Source organism: Hyperoodon ampullatus, assembly GCF_949752795.1.
Source record: "Hyperoodon ampullatus genome assembly, chromosome: 17".
Classification (NCBI taxonomy): Eukaryota; Metazoa; Chordata; class Mammalia; order Artiodactyla; family Ziphiidae; genus Hyperoodon; species Hyperoodon ampullatus.
Window position 1 is genome coordinate 43,350,309 of NC_136930.1, and position 22,061 is coordinate 43,372,369.

The window sequence follows — 22,061 nt, forward strand, 5'->3', positions numbered from 1 at the left end:
AACAATAATCTTCATAATTACTTGGCATAAGTCACAATCAAGGAACCTCTGGTACAAATTAGTATAAGAAGTTATTAGTATATAATAAGAAAACACGCCCTTCTGGTGAGCTTGTTTCTTCAAGAACGGATACCCAGCTCTTCAGAGCAGGCACTGGTGAGCTAAATTAAGTCGCCTGAGATTCCCTGCTCAGATGCTCACCTCTCCTGGTTTTAGGAAGAAGGGCATCTGGAAAGCATAGGGAGGACCTTGGCACTCTTGGGGCTCCAACTGAACTGCATTTAAATAAGCAGCAACACACATGTTGACTCTCTAAGGACTAAAATCCGTCCACTTGACAGCATTCTACTTAAGGTTCCAAGGTTGAAAAAAAAATTGGAATTCTACAACCTTGGTTTAAAAAAAAAAAAAGTACATTCGAAAAATGGGTGTAGGGTTGGGAGAATACAAAACAGGTCCCTAAACAGACGTCCATTTACCAGCATACAGTCACCGCAGAAGTAAGTATACAGTACCCATCCACCCACTCCCCCAACCCCCAAACAGGCAAAACAGTTGTCTTCTCCATGGTGGTTCAACACCTTCCAACTTGAAATAGGTGACAGTCTGGAAACAGTTACTCTAGGTTGTACAAAGGTTTTATGTATACAGTTTGTTGCAAGTAACAAAAGTACTCTGCAAGACACGCTTCTTTCCAAAATTAAAAAACAATTACTAGTCTGTATTTGTTTTAGTATGATTTTTTGTTTGTTTGTTTGTTTGTTTTTGCAAAGCAGCATAGCAACACTGTGATTGTAGGATGTGCCTGAGGTGGCAGTCACAACTCAAAACATTATTTGCACATCAGGAAGAAAACTGGAGGAGATGGGGGTCTTTAAGGAAAACAAACAAAAAAGGTACAGTTCTAGAGGGGTCACTGCACTGCTCCTTCGACGTGCGCTCTCCTGTAGCTTAGCTGGTGGCCATCTTGTTTTCCTCCAGGAAGTGAGGGAACTGGTGTTTGGGGACGCTGTCGGCAGCTCCCGGCTTCTCCATCTCGGCACTCATGGCTGACTAGGAGCCGTCCATCTTGGAGGTAGCAGTGTTATTCACCACAGATCTGCCCCCAGTGACACCAGGAGGGTGGGAATGCCACCTCACAGAAATTTTGTTTGTCTTCATGGCCAGGTCACCGTTGAGCATGGTGGCGTACTGGTTCCACACAACAGGGTCCACAGTCACTGAAGGGGCCAGGATTTCCTTGGAAAATATCTTGGCGACCCTCTTTCCGTCCGTTCCTAATAGAGCCATGGTGTTCTCCATGGCCAGCTTCCTGCCATGGCGTGCCGAGCTATTGTTGGCCCCATGCGTCATATAATGGACCTTCAAGTTGCCTTTGGTGGTAGAAGCTCGCCCACAAATGTTACATACGAAAGGCTTCTCCCCAGTGTGATTCTGCTCGTGAATCTGAAGCGTGCTCGCAGGTGAGTTCTTCCCGCACCTTGTGCAGCTGTGCTGCTTGGCCTGTCTTCGGGGCTGGACCGCTAACAAGGGTGTCATACCTGGGGACATGGTTGCAGGACCAACAAATGCACCAGGAACTTCAACTTTGACATATGTTGGCTGGGCTCAGATAAATGTCGGTGGGCCACTGCTCCGACCTTCCATCTCAGTGCGGCTGTTCTCGGAGCTGTCCACTTTACCACCAGCATCGGGAGACTTGGACTTGACACTCTCCGCTTGGCTATTGGCTGGGGAGACTGCCTGGAAGGACGTGGTCTCCAGGACATCTGGACTTCAGCTTGGATACTCCTGGTCCCCCATCACTGAGGGGGAAGAGTCGTTGGTCAAGCCATCACTCTCCACTGAACCATTTTCTCGGCTGCTCTGTCGCTGCAGGACAAGACCAGCAAGACCCGCCTTCCCCGGGGCATCTAGGGAAGCCACCGAGGCCAGCCCTAGAGTAGGTGATGGCGAGTGGATGCTGGGAAGGGGCATGGGGACCTTCGAGGAGCTGCCAGGGGCCTCCTGGGAGCAGACTTCATCTACATCGATGCTCTCGACATCATCATGACAGACAATGCTTTTACTGATATTTTCATGGACCATCATTGGCTCGGGACACATAAAGTCACAGGGATTCTCCGGCAGAGGCGTGTTGGGAATCTGACTGCCCATGTGCATCCGAATATGCTGCTGCAGCATGACCGCGTTGGTAAACTTCTTCTGGCGGATGGGGCACGAATGCTGCATCTTTATGCGCGTGTTGGTCTGGTGCACCCCAAAGTGCGTCTTCAGGTTGCCTTTGGTGGAGAAGGCTCGAACACAGATCTTACACTGGAACGGCCTCTCCCTGGTGTGGGTGCAGTAATGCATCATGAGGGAACTTTGGCAGCTTAAGATATGGTGGCATATGAGACATTCGTTGCGATCGGTGGTGGTCTTGTCGATGTTCTCCACCAGCTGCTGCAATTTCAGGGTCTCTGACCCCGGCTCAGGTGTCCCACTCCCTTGGAAGCCACCAACCCTCGGGGAATTATGGTTTAACCTCACCCCAGGTGGTATGGATCCATCCTCACTTTCCGCAGAAGGCCTGGGCTGCAGGTCGCTGGGCAACGGGCCACCATGAGGTCCTTGGGGTTAGTCCCCGAAGAGAGATTCTGAGGTAGCCCTACATTGGGGGTCCCCGTCGCAAAGACGGGCTCTCCTTAGAGAGATTCATCTACGGAGACAGGGCCAGAGGGCGCATAGGGAAGGCCACTGCCTGCCGTCATCTTGTCATGGAACTCGGCAAACCGCTAGGGGTTTGCCTTCACCTGGGGATGCTGATGAAAGTGCACCTTGAGGTTGCCCTTGGTGGTGAACTGGTGGCCGCAGGCAGAGCATACGAAGGGTCTCTCTCCGGTGTGGGAGCGGAGGTGGATCTGCCAGGAGCTATCAGTCCCAAAAACCTTGCTACAGTGCTTACACTTACTTGTGCTTGTAGAGGACTTTGTCCTTGGGTTTGACATGTACCGGGGAGACACTCCGTGGCTTCCTTTCTCTTTCTTGGACGGGTCTAATGCCATGGCGGAGAAGGGGCTCTGGAAGAGCACAGAGTCTGGGGCCTGAGGTAGCAACACTCCCGAGGGGCACGACAGGACACTGGGGAGCACCTGGGTCCCATCTGGCTTCAGGGCGAAGGGCACCAGCGCCGGGGACGCGGAGCTGGCAACGGAAGGGATGCTGGTGTGAGGTAGCTTGGCTGGCTTCAAGGTGTCCAGGGGGCAAAGCTGGGCTCCCCGCTTTCCGGCTGAGTAGAGCCACAGCCGCCGAAGCCTGCTGGGACACGCGGCTGCCCAGCGTCTTCAGGGAGTTGGCTCTGGCCACGCCGCTGGAGTGGAGGGCGTGGGAGGCCCACAGGTGCACCTGCACGCGGATCTGCTCCGCGAGCTGGATCTGCTGCTGCTGCAGACACAGGATCTGCTCGAGGACCCAGGGGATGCTGCTGGCGCCGGGCAGCGGGGCTGGGGGGCGTCCATGTTCCGCCGGTTCACGGCCGCCTCGGTGCCCCGTAGTGCTTGACGCGTGACGTTGGTGTGGGCCACTTTGCTTCTGGGTAAATAGCTTATGTCCTGAGGTGTGGGTGGCAGGGCGGCCTCCGTCTTGAAGTACACGACGGACTCTGCCCCCAGCTTCTCCTTCGTGTCCCCTGAGCTGCCACCGTCCTCTCTGTGACCATCCTTCCTGCTTGGGCTGCGTGGCTGGTGGCTCAGCACAGCCCTGGAGAACTCTTCTGAAGGCACCGGCCCCTCGCTGTCGTTCATGATGAGGACAGGTGGATTTTTAGTGCAATTTTTCTTATGGTCTAAGAACTCTGAGAAACTGAACAACTCGGCACAGCGTTTCTCACAGATGTGAGTCTCCTCCCGCTGAGGCCTCTTTATGCCTGCTCGGTCCACAGTCACGTCATCGCCACCCCCTGGGGTGTTCATTGGAGCACCCGGCTCCCCCGCCGCTGGAGCCGCTGGGGCCATGTCTGCACGCTCCAGGGCCCCCTGCTGTGGCTGCTGCTCGCCCTGGTCCTCCTCCCAGGTGATGTGTTGAGGTTTCGCCTGCTTGGCGCCTCGACGTGGTGCGAGCATCGGGGCTCCTGGAGAGCCGTGGTTATTTGCCCACTCCGCCACAAATTCCTGGAGCTGGGAAATTCACCCCCCTTCGGCAGGAATGCGCATGTCCCAGTAAATTCCTGATGCTGTCTTTAAGTTCTTAATTTGTGTGGTAGATAGAATAACACCTCCTCAAATATGTCCACATCCTAATCCCTAGAATCATTGAACATGGCACATTACATGGCAAAGGCGAATTAAGATTGAAGATGGGGACTTCCCTGGTGGTGCAGTGGTGAAGACTCCACATTCCCAATGCAGGGGGCCCGGGTTTGATCCCTGGTCAGGGAACTAGATCCCACATGCATGCCGCAACTAAGAGTTCGTATGCCACAACTAAGGAGTCTGTGAGCCGCAACTAAGGAGCCTGCCTGCCGCAACTAAGGAGCCCTGGAGCAACCAAATTAATTAATTAATTAATTAATTTTTAAAAAAGATTGGAGATGGAATCTAGGTTGCTAATTGGCCAACCTCAACATAGAGAAATTATCCTGAATCATCCACGTGGGCACAATGCAATCACAAGAGTCCTTAAAAGTGGAAGAGGGAGGCAGAAGAGGAGACAGAGTCAGAGAAAGAAGTGTGACAATGGAAGTGAGTCAGAATGATGTGATGTGAGAAAGGCTGAACCTGCTGGCTTCGAAGATGGGGGGAAGGGACCAGAGCCAAGGAATGTGGGCAGCCTCTAGAAACTGGAAAAGGCAAGGAAGCCGATTCTCCCCTGAAGTCTCTAGAAGGGAATGCAGCCCTGCCAACACCTTGATTTTAGCACTGGGACCCATTTTGTACTGCTGACACCTCCAGAACTGTAAGATAAATTTGTATCCTGTAAGCCACTAAGCTTGTGGTAATGTTACAGCAGCAAATAGAAAGCTATTACAAAACCGCATCTAGATTCCAGGAGATGTTTTGCAAGACCGATGGCCCTTTTACTTTACTTCCTCACCGCCTCTCCCTCTCTGATTCTATAAAAGAAACTGGCATCCAGACCCAGATAAGATGGTTTTTCAGAGACACTAGGCTGCCATCTTCTCAGTCTGCCAGATTTCCAAATAAAGTTGTATTCCTTTGCCTCAACACCTCATCTCCGATTCCTTAGCCTGTCGTCCAGCGAGCAGAGCGAGCTTGGACTCAGTAACAAATTTGGCTTAGCCAGCCAAGAGCCTTGCTGCTCATGGCTAGCTGGCCCGCTCAGGGAATATTGGGGCAGGGCCCTAGCAGCTGCCAGGACCATTGTCCTGAGGATCTTCCCTTCAAAGTTCCCTTGAAGCGACACCAGCTACCCCCACACTTGGCAGTTGAGGCAAGGAACCGACACACTTCCATTTGGGGAACTTTGGTTCCATCTGGGGCTACAAGTCGACGGACTCGATTCGATTCTGGAGGGTAAGTCACTCCGGCATGCACGCTAGGAACATATTTCCCCCTCAGTCTGGGTTTTTCCTTTATGGGAAAGCCAATCTGGTGGGGGTACCCTGCTGGAGGGGGGAATTGTTGTTGGACTCTACCTGATTCTGGGAACCGGTTCACTGGGAACTAGTTCGTTGGTTTTGTAGGGTAAGTCTACCTGATCTGGGAACTGGTTCGTTGGTCTTGTCTTGGTTTTCTCTTGGTTTTGTGTGCATCAGTGCTAGAATTTGTGCCTTTTGTGTTGGAATTTGTCTGCGTCTTTTCTGTCTTGGTGTTATCAAACTTTTTTTTTTTTTTTTTTGGCGGTACGCAGGCCTCTCACTGTTGTGGCCTCTCCTGTTGTGGATCACAGGCTCTGGACGTGCAGGCTCAGCAGCCATGGCTCATGGGCCTAGCCGCTCCGTGGCATGTGGGATCTTCCCAGACCGGGGCATAAACCCGTGTCCCCTGCATCGGCAGGCGGACTCTCAACCACTGCGCCACCAGGGAAGCCCTATCAGACTTTTAAAAGTGGAAAATATCTATCCTGAAGGAGAGCCCTTTGGGGAATATATTAGATAAATGGGCAAAACATACCCGTGAGCCTAAGACTAAGAAAGACATGATGTATTATTGTAATAGGGTGTGGACCCAATATATGTCAGGATCAGAAGAACGATGGCCCCTGAATGGTTCACTCAATTATTACACAATCTCGCAGTTAGAACTGTTCTGCAAAAGAGCAGGGAAGGACTTCCCTGGTGGTGCAGTGGTTAAGAATCTGCCTGCCAATGCAGGGGACATGGGTTCAAGCCCTGGTTCAGGAAGATCCCACATGCCACAGAACAGCTAAGCCTGTGCGCCACAACTACTGAGCCTGCGCACTAGAGCCTGAAAGCCACAATTACTGAGCCCGCGTGCCACAACTACTGAAGCCCGCGCACCTATAGCCTGTGCTCCACAACAAGACAAGCCACCGCGATGAGAAGCCTGCGCACCGCAATGAAGACCCAACACACCCCAAAATAAATAAATAAATATATAAATTTATTTTTAAAAAAAAGAGGAGAGAAAAGAGATGAGATTCCATATGTAGGAGCATTTATGCTATACTGCATCAGGAGGAAAAGGAGTCAGAGGGCTGCCACCTTATGGTGCAGGGGTCTGAAAGGAAACCCAAGGGGAAACCTGTTCTACACGTGAATAGAAAAAAATGAGAGTGGGGACATGTTATTTCAAAACTGAAACTCCCCTCCAGCCTATCCAGCTCCCCAGTGGCTGAGCTGGCTGCACTGGCAGTTGTTCCAACTGCCCCCTCCCATGCCACCAACATATTCACTGCCTCCTGTTTCCCCTACCCAAGGGGATCAAATAGAAGTTTCTCTGGTAACCTCCGGGGCACAGGGACCTGGTTTAGTATCACCGTCTACGACCAGACAGGGCACTCAATTTGGACCGGGAGCCACTTATGCAGCAGGGTAATTTCTCTTGCCCCAATATCTTGTAAGAGGCCAGCAGACTTCTTTGCACTTGAGGCGTCTGATTCTGATTTCCCCACAGGGGGCCGGGTAACATTGACAGTGGGGAACAAATTGATTGATTTTCTAATAAATACGGGAGATCTTAAGCGGCTTGTAAATACTAAACAAAGGGGAAACAAAGTCATCCTAGGAGAAACTTGCCTGTATCTTTGAGATACAAATGTCCTATCTGGTCTTCTCATACCTCTGCCATCTTTTTAAAATGCAAATTTTGAAAAAGCGGGTACAGTAATTTAGAACTTGACTTGTTTTCCATAAATATTAGTAGAAAGGGTTTAGCCATCTAGACAAGTGAGCTTGATTTGTTCCATCTGCCAGAAAACCAACTTTATTCCAACCTCTTTTGTAAACTGATGGGTTTCACATTGCTGTACCTGACTCAGGGATGAAATTTTGAAATGAGAACTATGATGTCTCTCTGTTTGTTTGTGTATTTATATGTGTTTGTGTCTTTGGATAACATTGCTGAGGTTAATCTGTAAATGAGCTCTATTTAATTGGCTTAAAGAAAAGTAAGTGCTTACAAACCAAACAATTCTAAATACAAGAAAAATTAAGCTAAATGAGTTTCAGGTTCACGTGGACTGGGAAATACATAGTATTAAATTAATACCTGGTATTACTGTTTAAGTTTGTTGATCTAATTAATATAGACATGTCTTCAGAGCCATCAACATTAAGTATAGTACTTTCACTGCACCTAGGTGTAATAAAAGTTAAATGAAATCTTGTTATATCTGTTGCAAATTTGTCAGCAAGAAAAATAACTTGATATGATGAAACTTTAAATATAAATGAGATAAGAGCTTTTAGGCAAACCATAAGAATAATTATGTTCTAAAAATCATCTAAAATAGTTTCTCCAGATTTTGGTAACTATTACTTGCCTCTTGGCTGTCACTGGAAATTAAGGTTTTTAAGAATCAGGGATTCTAATTTAAATATATAATTAAAGCCACTGAAAATAATAAGACATTAAAAAACTCCCACCAAATCCAACAACAGACATAAGAATCATACACCATGATCAAGTTGGATCCATTCCAGGGTCACAAGGATGTTCAATATATGCAAATCAATCAATGTGATACACCACATTAACAAAAGAAAAGACAAAAGCCACATGATCATCTCAATAGATGCAGAAAAAGCATTTGATAAAATTCAACATCCATTCATGATAAAAACTCTCACCAAAGTGGGTACAGAGGGAGCATATCTAAACAAAATAAAAACCATATGTGACTAACCACAGCCAACATAATACTCAATGGTGAAAAGATGAAAGCCTTCCTGCTAAATTCAGGAACAAGACAAGGATTCCCACTCTCACCACTTCTATTCAACATAGTATTAGAAGTCCTAGCCACAGCAATCAGACAAGAAAAAGAAATAAAAGGTATCCAAATTGGAAGGGTAGAGGTAAAACTGTCACTATTTGTAGATGACATGATACTCTATATAGAGAACCCTAGAGACTCCACACAAAAACTATTAGAACTAATAAATGAATTCATCAAGGTAGCAGGATATAAGACTAATATACAGAAATATGTTGCATTTCTTACAATTATACTAAAATGAAATATCAAAAAAAGATAGTAAAAAACATTTAAAATTGCAGCAAAGCAAACAAACAACAACGACAACAGCAACAAAAAAACTAGGAATAAACTTAACCAAAGAGTTAACTATAAAACTGAAAACTATATGCTGAAAACTATAAAACATTGATAAAGGAAATTGAAGATGACTCAAAGAAATGGAAAGGTATCCCATGCTCTTAGATTGGAAGAATTAATATTGTTAAAATGGCCATACTATCCAAAGCAATCTACAGATTTAATGCAATCCCTATCAAAATACCCATGACATTTTTCACAGAACTAGAACAAATAATTCTAAAATTTATATGGAAGCACAAAAGACCCAGAATTGCCAAAGAAATCCTGAGGAAAAAGAACAAAGTTGGAGGCATAACCCTCCCAGACTTCAGACAACACCACAAAGCTACAGTAATTAAAACAGCATGATGGGACTTCCCTGGTGGTCCAGTGGTTAAGAATCCATCTTGCAATGCAGGGGACACCCATTCAATCCCTGGTCACAGAACTAAGATCCCACATGCCACAGGGCAACTAAGCCAGGGCGCCACAACTACTGAGCTCGCGTGCCACAACTAGAGAGAAGCCTGTGCACCACAATGAAGAGCCCACACATTGCAACGAAAGATCCTGTGCGCCACAACTAATACACGACGCAGCCAAAAAATAAATTAAAAAAAAAACACTTTAAGAAAAAAAAAAAAACAGCATGGTACTGGCACAAAAACAGACATATAGGTCAATGGAACAGAATAGAGAGCCCAGAAGTAAACCCAAACACCTATGGTCAATTAATCTACAACAAAGGAGACAAGAATATACAGTGGAGAAAAGACAGTCTCTTCAGCAAGTGGTATTGGGAAAGCTGGACAGCTAAATGTTATTCAATGAAATTAGAGCACTCCCTCACACCATTAAGAAAAATAAACTCAAAATGGTTTAAAGACCTAAATATGACATGACATCATAAAACTCCTAGAAGAGAAAATAGGCAAAACGTTCTCAGACATAAATTGTAGCAATATTTCCTTAGATCAGCCTCCCAAGGCAAAAGAAATAAAAGCAAAAATAAGCAAATGGGACCTAATCAAACTTAAAAGCTTTTGCACAGCAAAGGAAACAATCACCAAAATGAAAGGACAACCTACGGAATGGGAGAAAATATTTGCAAATGATGCAATGCAACTGACAAGAAGTTAATATCCAATATATACCATCAGCTCATACAATTCAATATCAAAAAAACCAAACAACCCAATCAAATAATGGGCAGAAGACCTAAATAGACATTTCTTCAAAGAAGACGTACAGATGGCCAACAGGCACAGGAAAAGATGCTCAACATTGCTAATTATTAGAAAAATGCAAATCAATACCACAATGAAGTATCATCTCACACTGGTCAGAAAGGCTATCTTCAAAAAGTCTACAAATAATAAATGCTGGAGAGGGTGTAGAGAAAAGGGAACCTTCGTACACTATCAGTGGAAATGTAAATTCATGCAGCTGCTATGGAAAACAGTATGAAAGTTCCTTAAAAAACTAAGAATAGAGTTATCATATGATCTAGCAATTCCACTCCTGGGCATATATCTGGAAAAGATGAAAACTCTAATCTGAAAAGATACATGCACTCCAGTGTTCATAGCAGCACTATTTATAGTAGCCAAGACATGGAAACAACTCAAGTGCCTATCAACAGACAATTAGTTTAAGAAGATTACATATATATATGTATATATATGTATATATATATGATACACACATACAATGGAATATTTTTCAGCCATAAAAAAGAATGAAATATTGCCATTTGCAGCAACATGGATGGATCTAGAGGATGTCATACTAAGTGAAGTAAGTCAGACAGAGAAAAACAAATATTATATGATATTACTTATATGCAGAATCTAAAAAAGAATACAAATGAATCTATATACAAAACAGAAACAGACTCACAGACACAGAAAACGAACTTATGGTTACCAGAGGGGAAAGGGAGGGGGGAGGGATAAATTAGGAGACTGGGATTGACAGATACAAACTACTATACGTGAGATAGATAAGCAACAAGGGTTTTACTGTACAGCTCAGGGAACTATATTCAATATCTTGTAATAACCTATAATGGAAATTAATCTGAAAAAAAAGTATGTATATAACTAAATCACTTTGCTGTAACCTGAAATTAACACAGTATCAACTATACTTCAATTTAAAAGGGGGGGTGGCGGGGAAGACAGAAAGCTAATACAACTTATAAATGCTCAAACGATTGTACTGAGTAGTCCAGTTTTCCCCACTGGGTACTATTCTAGCCGTTTGAATGGGAAGCAGAGAATTGGTTTTCTGTATCTTGCAAGGCTTGCTTATAAATCTACATAAGGACCACAGCTGGCAATCCTTTTGTTATTTGTTACTTCACCTGTCCAAATCCAGTGAATTAAGAACCTTTTTGCCAGTGTCTGATGCTGTTTTTAACATTAGCAAATCTGTACAAGCTGCACAAGGACATTGAATATTAAATTCTTTTAAATTTCTTTGCCAAGTTTCACTTAGTTCATGATGATTATATTCTCCAGGGATGTTTCTCAGTCTCTTCTGTTAACATGGAGGATGTCACGTCATCTATTGGTGAAAGAGAACCGCTCTTTGTTCTTTTCCTCGGTAAAGCTCCTCCCCTACAGCCATCACGAGGTACTAATGGGTGCTCAGCCTCCTCATGGTTACTGGCCCTGGGACCACTGTTTGGCTCAGAGATGGGCAATAAGCCAGCTCTTCCCTGGTACTTCTGAACCTGGGGCCTGAGAGAAAGTGTTTCAATCTCTCTGGTGGTGAAGTAGTGAAATACTGGGGATAGAAACAACTAGTGTCTCAGCTGAAAGAATAAAGCTGAATAGAGGAGCAGGGAAAAGTGAGAGAGCAAGAGAGGAAAACCTCACATTCTGAGTTCTTGGCACCTCTTATACTTGAGGCACAGCTTAATCGAAGACCTTCCCAAAGTTTATTTATATGAGCAAACAAATTTTTTTGTTTGGATTTGGTTTGGTTTTTGCCTAGCTTAGTTTGAGTTGGTTGGGTTTCAGTCAACTAGATTTTAGTCTGCAAGGAAAAGAATCCTGATGAGTACTGACAGGGGTCTATAAAACTCAAGTTTTCATTGATCTTGCTTCTAACCATGAGTTAGGGGTTTCCAGATCTGCTAAAAATGCCACCAAATAATTATCACTATTACACATTCTTTGGACAATTTTCAAAGTCCTTTCACAAGTCAATTTTATTCTGGTATCTTGTTTTCAGTAATTTTCAAAGAGTATTTTATAGAACCATGTTTACTGAAAGTGATTTATTAAAAATAAGGTTATAGGGCTTCCCTGGTGGCGCAGTGGTTGGGAGTCCGCCTGCCGATGCGGGGGACGCAGGTTCATGCCCCTATCCGGGAGGATCCCACGTGCCGCGGAGCGGCTGGGCCCGTGAGCCGAGGCCGCTGGGCCTGCGCGTCCGAAGCCTATGCTCCACAATGGGAGAGGCCACAATGGTGGGAGGCCCGTGTACCACCAAAAAATAAATAAATAAATAAATAAATAAAAATAAGGTTATAAGGATAAAAGTTGGGAAATGTTGAACACTATCTCTTGGAGAGTCACAATACAGATGATCATATTAAAGTCTCTGAGAAGTGTTGCATTAAATAAAACTGATCAGATAGCTTACAAAAATAACTGATGGATTTTAAATGTATGAAAAAAAGTTCAAGTTCATTTATAAGTAAACACAAAATTTAAAACTATCACTATTTAAACCAGATTGGCAAATAAAGAAAATTATGTTACTACACTGTTTTGGGTAGGCTATGAGGAAACAGGAATTTGCATGCATTGTTGAAGGCAATGTAAATTGCTATATTATCTTTGGAGGACGACTGATAATATTTATGATAAAAATACACACAAACTTTGACTCCCCCCTTCTGCTTACAGAATATTATCTTATAGATATGCTTCTGCAATTGCATGAGAATATTCATTTCAGATTATTTTTTCTAATAAAAGACTTGAAACAACCTAAACGACCACTATATTGCACTGGTTATATAAATTATGATTCATCCATATAATGGAATAGTATGTGCCCATTAAAAAGAATAATATAGATCTAAACCAAGATTTCAGCGGCACCATTGCTGTTCTGGGCTAGATAATTCTTTATTGTAGGAGATTGTTCTGTGCATTGTAGGATATTTAGCAGCATCCCTGAACTCTACCCACTAGTTGCCTGTGGTAGCCACACCCCCCAAGATGTGACGATCAAAGATGTATCTAACATCACCCACAGTTGAAAACTACGGATCCAAGTGAATCAATATTTCCCCCGAGATATATTAAGTGAACAAAGATGCAGAAGTGTGTTTAGTGTGTTACCACTTATGTAAGCTATTTACCTATATCTAGCTACATATTGATTAAATAAGATGCTTATAAATGTGTACAATGATTCTGGAAGAACAAGAAACTGGTACAATTCTTGATTTTGTGAAGAACTGGGGGACAGAAGATGAAGTGAGAAGAAATCTTACTTTTCAATTTATGTGCTTTTCTACTGCTTGAATTTTTATCATGTGTTGAATATATATGCATTACTTTTCAAAGAAGCCTAGAAACTGGTTTAACTTTGTTTAACCCAACAGCTCCTAAATTATATAATTCCATGATTTCCCCCCCTGAATAACATGCAGAATGTACTTTAGGAAACATTTCCTTGGTTCCCTTTCACTGTATCATTTTTGAGGATCCAATAGTTTTCTTATTTGAGTCTAGGAAGTTACTAGTTTTAGAAGGTTTTGATCTGAGAAGTACAGAGAAGCCCATTTGACAAACTTGACTTAAGCAGAACCACTGTAATTGAGTTCAGTTATGCCAAATCGCTAAAAGTTTATTAGTCTTGCCGGTCTTCCAAAACCCTGCTGATGCAAATTAAGCTGTTCTTTCCATACAGCATTCACTTTTAGCTGGCCTAAAAAATTTTCCCTCCTCTGTTTCTTTTCTATTTTTTATTTTTTTTTTTTTTGGTGGTACGCGTGCCTCTCATTGCTGTGGCCTCCCATTGTGGAGCACAGGCTCCGAACACGCAGGCTCAGCGGCCATGGCTCACGGGCCCAACCGCTCCACGGCATGTGGGATCTTCCCCGACCGGGGCATGAACCCGTGTTCCCTGCATTGGCAGGCGGACGCTCAACCACTGCGCCACCAGGGAAGCCCACTCCTCTGTTTCTTATAAACATGGTTTCCAGTTGTTCTGTGGTGATGCTCCAGTACTTGCTTGAATCCTTGCTAAACTCTGCTGTTTAAGATTGAACATGGTACTTTCTTATTAGAGTAAACATTTACTAAGGGTATAGTAGGTGTCTAGTACCATAAAAGGCACTTTGCAAACACTATCTCTGTTACAACAACCTTGCAAATGTGATATCATTGTTCCCATTTTTCTGATGAGGAAGATGAGTTTCCAAAAGTCACTTGCCCAAGGTCACTCAGCTTCCACGCAGATGGGTCTAGGATTCAAACCCACCTCTTTCACCCTCGAGAAAGCCTGCACTCTTTCTGCTGAATTCTGATTCCTTACCCTATTCTGCTATCACAGGTCTTCTGTTTCCTCAACAATTATTTTTCTGCTACTTTAAATGCATCTCAAGCAAGATTTTTCCAATTCTTCAAGGATTGTGCTAAAGGCAGTCAGAGGTTGGTAAAAATGCTACTTCTGTATCCCATAACAAAGCCTGTGTTGTCAAGAGTCAAGTCTTATCCCCTGTCATCTGTTATATTGTGAAACAAATTTGTAGGACCCCCCCCAACCAACGCCCCCCGCCACCGCCTGGTCTGAGCCTATTATTATTTTAATCTCTGCTGAAGAGATACAACTGCCCAAACTGATTAAATTAAAATGCAATTTAGATTCAGAAAGTTGCATGTCTAAAGGAATAAAATGTACAGTTTCCATAAATGAGTTCCTAAGATTCTAGCTGTCCAAGGTACATTTGGGTGTCTGCAGCTATTTGCAAACTGAATTGTCTTTGTTCCCCAAGATAGGGATGATTTATTCATCTCTGCATTAACCAATCTCGACCAAATATTCATTGCCCACCCAAATCTGTGTAACTTTTCAAAGGATTGAGATACAAATGCCTTTTGTTCAGCCACAAAGTATATCAACTGAGCCTAATGTTAATAGTTTCCTCCAGCAGTTACATTTAACAAGATACACAGTCCATTAGGCTCTTGTTTAAGGCCTTGGGCATAAAATGAAAAATTTTCAGCAATTAGTTTGGCAGAATTTCTGGCTCTTGAGGTCCCTGAGGCAACCAGTTAAAAATCAGTAATGACTAATGAGATCATTTTCATCGTGTTTCTTTTAAACTCACTGTATCAGGCCTTTCCTTTAGTAGTTTTCAGCTATTTTAGTTCTCTTTTTAGATTGCATAGTGTTTTCCAAAGTATTTTCAGGAGGAAGCTAATTCCCAAAAGTGTTCTGCAATAAAAGAGTTTCATAGTTAAATAAATTGGGGAAATGCTGCATTCTATAGATCTTTTTTGGATAGCTGCAATATGCATAAGCAAAATAAAAGCTCTGAGAGGTGCTATAATAAAGAAACGTGTTTAATTTGTTTTAATCTAATTTCTCTGAAACTTGTTGAACCAGAGATGACCCCTCTTCTCCCTCTCTCTCTAACACCCATTAAATCTCACAGTGAATTTATTTACCTTTGGAAAACACTGACATTGGTTACTGCAAGCTCAAGGGGACAGTTTACTCCTTTAACCCTTTCTGTAGGGAGACAATTAGGAAGTTTGGAGGATGCAAATTCACAGAAACTCCAGACTTCAAGTGAGACTCATGGTAGGGTGCCTGACGTGTAGGCATTTGCTAAATGTTCACTGAATGAATAATTCCTTCTGTGGAAAAATGAACTTTATTTTTTTAGATCAGCTTTAGATTTACAGAAAAGTTGTGAAGCTAATGCATTGAGTCCCCATATACCCTGCATAAGGTTTTCTCCTGTATTAGCATCTTCTGTTATTGTGGTAGATTTGTCACAATCAATCAATACTGATATGTTATTAACCAAAGTTCATACTTTAATTGGATTTCTTTTGTTTCTACCCAATATCCTGTTTCTGTTCCAGGACCCCATCCATGACACTAATACATTTAGTTCTCATGGCTTCTTAGGCTCCTCCTGTGTGTGACAGTTTCTCAGACTAGCTTGTTTTTGTCACCTTGACAGTCTGCCGGAGTACTGATTAGAATGGTTCCTTTTAATTTTCCTCTTCCCCTTTTGCTATTTAATTGGTGGAAATCAACCATTGGGGTGCCCTTTACAGTTTTTGCATAAACCTGTGAACAAACTCTTCCAAATGGGAGATGAAGGACCCCTGGATTGGGAGAGCCAGGAGCACAAGCAAATGCTGAACGAACCAGGGTGTGGACAGCATTGCAACTGGTATACTATTCTTCTTGTTTGTACCACCTTTTTTTGTTGTGTTTTGTTTTATAATTTTTATTGGGGTAGAGTTGATTTAAAATGTTGTGTTAGCTTTAAGTGTATAGCAAAGTGAATCTGTTATACATATACATATATCCACTCTTTTTTAGATTCTTTTCCCATATAGGCCATTACAGAGTATTGAGTAGAGTTTCCTGTGTTATACAGTAGGTCCTTATTAGTTATCTATGTTATATATAGTAGTGTGTATTTGTCAATCCCAATCTTCCAGTTACCCACTGGTAACCATAAGTTTATTTTCAACATCTGTGGTCCTTTCTCTGTTTTGTAGATAAGTTCACTTGTAGCCATTTTTTAGATTCCACATATAAGTGATATCATATGATATTTGTCTTTCTCTGACTTACTTCATCCAGTATGACAATCTCTAGGTCCATCCATGTTCTTGCAAATGGCATTATTTCATTTTTTATGGCTGAGTAATATTCCATTGTATATATGTACCACATCTCCTTTATCCATTCCTCTGTTGATGGACATTTAGGTTTCTTCCATGTCCTGGCTATTGTCAATAGTGCTGCAAGGAACATTGGGGTGCATGCATCTTTTTGCTTGCACTGCTTTGCTTTTTGCTTTTCTGCTTTCTCCTTTTTTATCTTCTTTTGTTACTAGCAGGTGCCTTGGAGGTGAAGAAATGAGATTTTTCAGATTTTCACAGTGAGTCTTCTTTAGTTTACATCTCTCCTCTGTATCAAGTGCATACTCGGAAAAAACAAAGCCCACTGGGATTCGACTTTGGCAAACACTTGTGCTCCTGTCGTCTTCATCTCTGGTCTTCATCTTAAAAAGGAGAAATGCCTTGCTAGGCTTATTCTGGTATTTTAACCACCCCTATGCCTGTGCCTAGAAATCTTGCTATGAGGTCCCTAGGCTCCAAGGATAAAACCAGATCTTCTCTGGTGTTACCTTCACTGGGGTTTTTCTTTCTCTCAAAAAAGTAAGATTTATGCTAATCAAGTGAATGTGTATACTTCTTAATTTCTATTTTTAAAAATAATATCCTCGTCTTTTTTCCATGTAGGCTTTCCTTGTTGATTATTATAGTCTTTTAACATTAAGGTTTTACCACTGAAATTGCTGCTTGTTTCTTTATAAGGGATTCAGTGACTTCTTGTAGAGAGACCTCACTCCTCACCTCATGTGCTGGAACAGGCAAAGTTTGCCAGGAGTTTTTTGAGTTCATCTCTGTCAACTGGTCAGTTCCTCAGTTGAGTAAATACTAGACTGTTTCAACAACATTTGCTCAATTAATCATCGTCTCTAACTGGCGTTATTGCTTGTTTGGAACAAATTTCTTTATGACTTTGCTTAGTCTTCTCACTGCCTCCCTTTTTCCCTTTCTTTCTCTTCCTCATTTACTTCCACCTTGTTTTCTCTACTCTACGCTGAGCTCAGGTGTGATTACGCCCAATAAAAATCAAAGTGTGAAGAATGGTGTGAACTCTGTAAAGTTCTCAGGCAGTATTTGCAGTTTTTTAATCAGAAAGAATTTCTTTACTGAGGCTGTTTTGGGGGATGGGGTGAGGAGGGGGAAAGGGAAGAGGTTTGGTCGGGTATTTCTGCTGCTATTTGCTTATGCTAGATATGGGTAAACTTTTTTTGCGAAGAGCCAGACAGGAAATATTTTAGGCTTTAGGGGCCATACAGTCTTTGTTGCAACTGCTCAGCTCTGCCGTTGTAACAGGAAAGCAGCTGTAGACAATACGTAAGCAAATGAGCATGACTGAGTTCAATAAAACTTTATTTATGAACACTGAAGTTTGAATTTTGTGATTTTCATTTGTCACGAAATGGTATTCTTTTAAAAAATGTTTTCAGCTATTAAAAAATGTAAAAACCTTTGTTATTCCGTGGCCCAAAATAGGGGGAGGGATAAATTTGGCCTGCAGATTCTAATTTGTCATCCCCTGGCTTATGTCAAGATTCCAAGATCCCCCTTATACCAGTCAACTAACAACCAACCAGAAACCAACCAACTACCAATCAACCACCAAATAAACAACAAACCATGCAGCAGGGTTAAAGGAGGTAAGGGAAGGTGCCTTGTAGAGGATCAAGCCATCCGAGTTGATAAGGGGGAGGGTGTTCCAGGCAGAGGGACCGAGGTGTGCCTGATGCCCTGTGCCTGCTAAAGCTAGAGGACAGGGCTAGCCAGAGGCCACTGATGCAGTGACATCGGCACCTCTTGGGCATGTTCACATTAAACACAGCTACCATTTATACAGTGCTCACTCACCGGGCGCCGGCAGCTCTGCTTGAAACTTCTCATGGACTCTTCACTTTCTTGTGCAGTAGGTGTGGTTGTCCCTCTATGAGAGACACAGAACTGCTGAACGCCTTGCCAAAGTCAAACAGCTGGTGACAGAACCAGGATCTGAACCCTGGCTGGTTGACCCACAGCCTCCTTCCGTCCCCCACTCCATGCAGCCTCTTCTAGGAAAGCTCTCAGAAAATCAAGGCAGTTATTGTGTCCACAGCCTCGTCCTGCTGGAGTTCCCAAAAGCAAGCTTTATCATGCTAAATAGGAGACAGCTTGTAAAAACGCATCAGTATCTGTTAGGATCAGCAAAGGCTCTGAACTGCTGACTTCCTTCATCTGCCACTTTAGGGGAAGAGGCAAAGAGATGTAATGGGAAAGAACACCTGAGCTTGACTCCTGGCTCAGCTGTTTACTATCTGTGTGATTTACTTAGCTCCCTGAGCCCCGGTTTCCTTACCTGAAAGGTGGGGAATAAGAGAAACTGCCTAGCAGACTCATAAGAATTTAAAGAGACGATGCATGCAAATGACTGGCATAGTGCTTGTCACAAAGTAGGCGCTAACTCGAGGCTGCAACCCTTCAAGCAGTCATTGCTCATTCATTCTATAAGCATCTATTGAGTGGCTGCTGTGTGCTGGGCACCGGGTAAGCATTGGGATAAACACATGAGTCAGCCAGTTCCTGCCTCCAAGGAGCTGACAGTTGGTAGAGTGACAGGCACATAAACAAATAAGTTTGACCACGTGCCACAGGAATACGTGGGGCCAGAGTGAGAGCACATAGGAAGGAGTGGGTATTTCTAAGTGAACAGGTGAAGGGACACAGAATAGGCTTCAAAGAGGAGGTGGCCGAGTTTATATCCAGGCAACTCAAGCTAGCTGGTCCTATGCAATTTCTGTGGCTGATCTTTCACCAACATCAATCTTGTCTCATGGAAAAGGTGAAAAAAACAACCCACTTTTCCTAAAAGCATTTAAAAAAATCTATGCAAATTTTGGAAAGCAAAACAGGAAGTCAAATTATAGGCGAGGAAAACACTCCTTCCTTCGCAAGTCTCTTTGCTTGGAAGTTTCCTGCCAGGATGTTGACCAGAGAGAGAAACAGCCTGACTAAGAATCATTTGTTCCTCAGGAGTTTCTTTAAAAAGAAGCTGATTTCTTTCTTTATTTTCACATTCTCTGTGGCCTTGGGAAACACCTTCTACAAAAATAGAGCTATCCAAAAGAGATTAAGGAGAAACGACTCCTTTCGGGTTTAAACTGTCCATATAGGACAGTGGCATCACTGCCTTCGAGTCTGCAGTTTTTATACAAAGCACATTACAGCGGGAGGGGGCTGGGACAGGCTGCCTGCATTTGGGTACTGGCTCCACCATTAAGTAGTTATGTGACCTTGGGGCTGTTGGGAGAGATAAATGAGATGATACCCATAAGGTGAGGACCAGGCCACCTGGCCCAAGAAATGTTAACATTTAGTTATCGTTTTGTTTCCCTTAGAATCCATCTATTACAGCCCATGAGGCTAAGCATGGTCTGTTCCACCTTCCCCATGTGGCTCTGTGCTCCTGGTCACTCTGTCCTCTTCTTGGTTCAACACACGACATCCTCCCTCATTGAGTCTTCTCACCGCTGTGCCTTTACCGTGACCAGCTCTCACCTCCCCCTTCATCGGTCTGACTGCTATTCATCCTCTGCATCTCAGCTCAAACAGCTGCTCAAGGAAAACCTCCCTGACCTCCCAGCCTAGGTGAGGTGCCTTGGTGAATGTGCCCATACGTCTGGGAAGTTTTCCATTGTGACAATGTCACACTTGCAATTACTTGTTCACGTCCAATTTCAAACTAGAATGTAAGCTACAAGAGGCTGCTGGCTCCAGGCATCTAGCTTGGTACCTGGAGTGTAATTATATTCTATAGATACCTGTTGACTGGGCAGTAGGTAAGCAGGTATTATTATCCCTCTCACAGAGGAAGAAACCGAGAAGCCAAAGAGTATAAGAGCAGACTCATGATCACACAGCTAGGGGTCTCAGGAGCCAGGACTTGAATCCTGGCCTTCTGTCTTGAAACACAGTGGTGCTTCCAGGAAAAAGCCCCAGCGACTGAGTTTAGAGTACTTGGACTCTCATTCATCTACTCTATAAATGTGCAGAAATGCCAAAAACCTACTATCATGCCACAGAAATACTGGGGAGCTGGGCCTCTCTTTCGATGAAAATCCTCTCTTTTCAGTCCCAAGCAGGGTCCTTTCTCAACCTTATGTTATCTTACTGATAACATAAGTCCCAAGGATGTCTTTTGCTTACCTCTTTTTCCCAGGGTTCTGGCGACTCTTCACTGTGAGCCCCTTTCTTTGATTAGTTTGAGTTTCCGAATAGTGTAGAGGCATGCATCCCACCCTTCAGTTTCATCCTCTGCTGTGATTGTGAGACAAGCACACAATCTCATTTTTATTTTTATTTATTTATTTTTTTTGCGGTACGCGGGCCTCTCACTGTTGTGGCCTCTCCTGTTGCGGAGCACAGGCTCCGGACGCACAGGCTCAGCGGCCATGGCTCACGGGCCTCGCCGCTCCGTGGCATGTGGGATCTTCCCGGACCGGGGCACGAACCCTTGTCCCCTGCATCAGCAGGCGGACTGTCAACCACTGTGCCACCAGGGAAGCCCCTCATTTTTATTTTTAAAGGTTTTTACTGCTTGGTGGAACTAAAGTCACATGCATACATATACGCATATACCTAAAGACAAACACTGGGGAGGCAAAAAAACTTCAAGAAATCTCAAAAGTCTCCAGTAGTAATTGTCCCTGACTTTCATCTTTCCTGCCAGTTCTCATTTGAGGGGACTGTCCTGGATGCCCCCATCCCCATCCACATGCTCATGTGGCTAATGGGGGAAGGCCAGGATCAGGCATGGTGCCCTAAGTTCACAGAGGAAGGCTTTGTAATGAAACTCAAAATAGGAAAGAAGAGAGACATTTAAAAAGTATAATAAAGACCTAGTGGGTGCTAATTGCAGAGATTAACCAGATGATGATATCTTTAGGGAGTGCCACCAGTGAAGAGGGGACCATGTGTGGAGATGGCCTAGCTAGAGAAGTAGTAACACTGACTCCACAGTGGACTTCCTTCTCCCCAGAAAAGAGCTACAGATACTTCCTCCAGATCAAAGACAAGGAGGAAAGCCCAGGAGTTGTGGGGGAATGGGAGGAATCAAAGCAAGGGAAATACAACGTTTCACAGATTTATATTCTCATAGTTTTCTTCCCAATCCTCTGTCTTAGATTTCCTCGGGACAACTGGTATACCCTATTCCATCACTCTTTTCTTTCTTTTTTTTTTTTTCCCCCTGATGGTGGACCTTCTACTTACCAGGTTGTCATGCAAGTTACCCAGATAATCCTGTTAGGGTGAAACAATAGGAGCCAATCAACTGGTTTAAGTGTTCTAGACCCAAGTTTCATTTTGTTTCAAAGCAACAAGCAAGGGACTCCCCTGAGGTCCAGTGGTTAAGACTCTACGCTCCCAACGCAGGGGGTCTGGGTTCAACCCCTGTCAGGGAACTAGATCCCGCATGCTGCA

The 22,061-nt window shown here is 43.6% G+C and overlaps 1 pseudogene across 1 annotated transcript; it reads right to left on the reverse strand.

Annotated features, from left to right (window-relative positions):
* Positions 1 to 951: 951 nt before the first annotated feature.
* Positions 952 to 20,178, reverse strand: LOC307065345 (sal-like protein 4; annotated as a pseudogene). Its single transcript has 4 exons — positions 20,123 to 20,178; positions 18,459 to 18,531; positions 16,832 to 17,002; positions 952 to 4,157 (listed from the first exon to the last, which is right to left on the reverse strand). The product of its transcript is annotated as a sal-like protein 4 (transcript).
* Positions 20,179 to 22,061: the final 1,883 nt, after the last annotated feature.